At 37.4% G+C, this 4583-nt stretch overlaps 1 non-coding gene across 1 annotated transcript; it reads left to right on the forward strand.

Annotated features, from left to right (window-relative positions):
• Nucleotides 1-2364: 2364 nt before the first annotated feature.
• On the forward strand, nt 2365-2503 carry LOC113236373. The gene has a single exon (XR_003310950.1). It is a non-coding gene; the product is annotated as a U4 spliceosomal RNA (small nuclear RNA).
• Nucleotides 2504-4583: the final 2080 nt, after the last annotated feature.

Genomic DNA, 4583 nt, shown 5'->3' on the forward strand with positions numbered 1-4583 from the left:
ATAAATAAATAACGCACTCACTCAACATAGCCCCGCACTAGGGAAACCCTGTGTCGCGGGTGCCATGGACACACACATAGACAACCACAAATTACACCCAAACTCACGAGAGAAATAATTGTAGGCCATACAACTATTTCTCTCGGCCCGGGAATCGAACCTGGGACCTCTGCGTGGCAGTCCGGCATGGTAACCGTTCGGCCACGGAGGCAGTTTGATGTAATAGAATACACGAAGCGAGGGACAGTGAAGGACGACACTTGAATCTTCAAATGCGCAACGGCTTCTATTGACATAGTTATATGATCGACATAGGACACATAATCGCGCTCATTCTCAATTCGAATATCCGATATCATGTTTCTTAGAAACTATATATCAATATTGTTCCGCATCGCGTATTTTATAGCTATGCCGAATCAAGCCGAACGATTACCGAGTGGATATACCAACACGAACTCGTATATTTTCCAAATTATATAGGTACCGATATTGCTTCGTATCAAATATTCACTGAGTGGATATCAATGCGAAACCGTTTTTTGTGCGTCTTCGAAACTGTATACTAATATTGGCCCGCATTGCTCTTGTAAAACCTCTTGTAAATATCCAATAATATATAGTTTCGAAATCTGATTCCGAATATCAGGGGGTCTACTCTCGATCTTCGTCCGAAACAATTACTGTCAAATAAGTAATATTCGACAAAATTAAAAGACAAGTATCATGTATGAGGCTTCATTCGCATCAAGCGTCTTTTCATTTGGTCAAGTATTGCTTATTTGGCAGTAATTGTTTCGGACGGAGGACGAGAGTAGACCCCCAGTAACGGCAATGTAGCAAGGCAGCGCGCACGCGGGCTGTACTGTATCCGTGAATATATAGTTTCAGAAAATATATAGTTCCGAAATCCGATTTTAAATATCAATATATAGTTTAGATACGATTTTGAGAAAAAGCTATATTATCCATCTCTACTCATAAGTCCTATGATTCGACACAAAGTTTTTTTGTTTGCAGTTCGCCGCCGATGGCCTTGACTGCGCCACCGGAAGAAAGGGTCATAACCCGTAAAATAAACTAAAGGTAAGTAGCGGGCCTGAGGGCGCCTAAGTGGGCACGGACCTCGGCTCAGGATGCTACTAAAGACTTCCACCAGATGGGCGTACTGTAGGAGAGAATCTACCAGTGCTGAAATGAGGGGCTCTACGACCTCGCCAGCGAGGACGGTTCGTGCGTGTGGAGATGGAGGACTGATGTGCGATCTGGTTGGTCGATACAATTTTTATTAGGACACTGCAGTTGGCCGCTGATGGCCTTGACTGCGCCACCGAAAGAAAAGGGCGAGCTGAAGGCTCATCAAAACCCGTACGATCAATCCAAAGTATTTTCCTGTTGCAATTAAATGGTAATATAGTTAGCACTTCGATAGCGCGTTCTATTTTGATCCCGACGCCATGTAGCGGCAAGGCGTTACTAATGTTTCTTTACGTAGTGTTACAATTTTTATAAACGGAGAGAAATGGCTGATGATGACTTACTTAACTAACATAGCAAACGGCACTGTCGATTTTCCTGAACTCCTTGAGCAAATAGGACTACGCACAAGCAAGGTTGCACTGAGAAATCCTGTGAGAAGTTCCTATGGTTAGGAGAAATTATACGCAAAATGCATTTTTAAATAGAGCGTCTCGCTCATTTAACACCTTATTTAATAAATATAGTGAGGTAGACTTGTTGAACACAAGCAAGCTAATACGTTTGCACAGTTTTTCTTTTCAAATATGTAGCTATTATAACTGTTTTACTTATTTAATTTCGTTATTTATATTTAACATATTTTTTTAAGGCGTCAACTTACTTTAAACCATGTTTCTCTCATTATAAATAATTATCCGCGGAATCTTTTAATTAGCCCTCAGGTCTGTCAGGCGTTTATTATTATTTACCCTTTTGTTCTTGTTGCTTAGATGTAAGTTTTCCAAAAATAATGAAAATAAAATAAAATAGTAGGCCTCCTGAAGGCGGCGGTGGGAAGTTACAATTCCCCCATCATGCGGCATCTCCTACAATTATTAAAACGTAAATTTTTATTTCGTAAATTACTTTGCGAATTTATACTCTTTTATGAATTACGCGGCTAATAAAATAAGTTTAAAAACACACAAATTAAATTTATAAATTAACCATATATTTAAACCAAATCTATCAACTTAAATTTTCCAATCTTAACACGTTAAATTTTTGCAACTGAGAAAATTAGTTCCAAAAAAATCCGCTGGATGGCGTTAGGATCGAGATAAAACGCGCTATCGTTTTGTTACATGCGAATCATGACCTGCCGTCGAAATTTTGTATGAAGTTAACTTTGCGCAGAGGCAATATCGTAACCGATGAGGTTAATCCGAGGTGCGATTATTGCTAGTTGAAAACTTTACCAATACCCCGCCGTGTGGACGTGAAATACCGTCCGCTATGGCAATTTTTGAATGGCCATAATGGCCTAATAAATATGACTTCTTTTCTGACATCGAGATTTTACTATAATCGATTTGTTTAGGTACTTATACTAAAAGTAAAGAATCTCTTTCTAAATAATACGTCTTTTTAGTGAAACATATACTTTGCAAATCTATAGGTATAAAAATGGGCATGGAATTTCATATGAAGCTAAGTATTTGTATTTGACAGAAGTATTTGTATTACGATCTGACTTGTTAACCAACTTTAAAAAAGGAGGTTCTCTATTGGACTGTATTTTTTTGTGTGTATTTACGTCACGCCATTACTAGAATGAGAACCGATGTCGATGATTCTTTTTTTGTTGGAAAAGGGGTACTTCAGTGGTGGTCCCAAAATATTCCTCCTTCAGGGTGCAAAATTAGGGGATGAATACGGTTTATTGGATTTCACCAACTTTTCGCTAACCAATGTTAATAAAACAAATAATATATATTATATTATAATTTAACAAACTTATGAGGTTTTATTTAAGTTATTGTCATTTCGATGGTTCCGCCGAAAATAACAGTGATAATAATAAATGAAATAATCTCAGTACAGAGTACTAAAAAAACCGACCTCAAAAGTACGTGGAATTACGTCTATTTGCTAAGTTTTATTGAAATATCCCCTAATTCGCCACAATACAGCACTTGACACTGGAGATAATAAAAATCGGTTCTCACTACTCAAAGTATATTGAGAGAAAAACGCCTTCAATTGGAGAAATAGCAAAATCAACCATTAAAGTGCGTGAACAACCACCCGTCGAGGTGGATGATTTTCTTCAAAATGAAATGGGACCACTATGGAAGTACCCCCTTTCCAACAAAAAAAGAATCTTGAAAATCGGTTCACAAATACCGGAGTTATCGCGTAACACACATACAGTCGAATTGAGAACCTCCTCCTTTTTTGAAGTCGGTTCAAAATAAGCAAATACGCTGATCTGAAGGATGAAGTGTCTAGAATTTGGCGACAAGAAAAGGTATATGTTGTCCCAGTTGTTCTTTCCACAACAGGCATTATTCCTAATCATTTTCTCCATAACCATTATTAGGGTGTAAAGAGCCTCTACACAACCTCGCAAAATGCTGTAACTTTAAATACATACCGCATCGTCAGGAAGTTCATGCAGATGGAAGAGGACGGAGTGGGATCTTGTTACACACCCACTACATACTCATAGATACACGCCGTACTGCAATTACTTGACTTAGGTCCGAGAATGTGGTTCAAACCAGTTAATAAGCTGAGAAGAATAAAGTAAATAATAATAACAATAACGCACACCACTCAACATAGCCCCGCACTAGGGAAACTTTGTGTCGCGGGTGCCATGGATACACATGTAGACAACCACAAATTACACCCAAATTCACGAGATAAATAAATGGAGGCCATACAAATATTTCTGCCGGCCCGGGATTCGAACCTGGGACCTCTGCGTGGCAGTCAAGGCAATGGTAACCGTTCGGCCACAGAGGCAGTTTAAAAATCATGTATTGGAAAACTTTACTGGAAAAATACAAAGAGTAAAAACTTCAATTAATCTGCACGCGATGGATTTATTTAGAAAAAATGTAATGACGAAAACTGGAAATAAGTTAATCCGTTTTTAAGTCGTAAATTAATTTTATTTTTATTTTTAGAGGTTGATGCGTAATCTAGACTTATGTTTTTCCTTAGGAAAAAAAACATTTTTAAAAAATCTGGCTTTAGATAATAATAGAATATTACGTAGAATTTCTTAATGAAAAGCCATTTAGAAGAATGGGTTCCGTTCGACGACCGATCACGGTTTTATAGAGCGTTTTGAGAGTAAAGACTTGAGAGAATATTATATACATATATTATTATATTCTGAATATCCTACCTAGATTACCTTTTTATATTGCCTCATTGCTTAAAATTTTAGCCAATTAGGTCTGTTACATCGAAAAATATCTTAAAATCATGATTTTGCATTATTATAACCGACGACTCTGCTGCCGTTGCTATTCATTATAATTTTTGCATAAGGTAATTAATAAATATTAGGTCAAAAATCATTTCCGGTGTTTCAGGAACATAATGGGTCT

Source organism: Hyposmocoma kahamanoa, unplaced genomic scaffold, assembly GCF_003589595.1.
Source record: "Hyposmocoma kahamanoa isolate Upper Pololo Valley unplaced genomic scaffold, ASM358959v1 91481, whole genome shotgun sequence".
NCBI classification, from domain to species: domain Eukaryota; kingdom Metazoa; phylum Arthropoda; class Insecta; order Lepidoptera; family Cosmopterigidae; genus Hyposmocoma; species Hyposmocoma kahamanoa.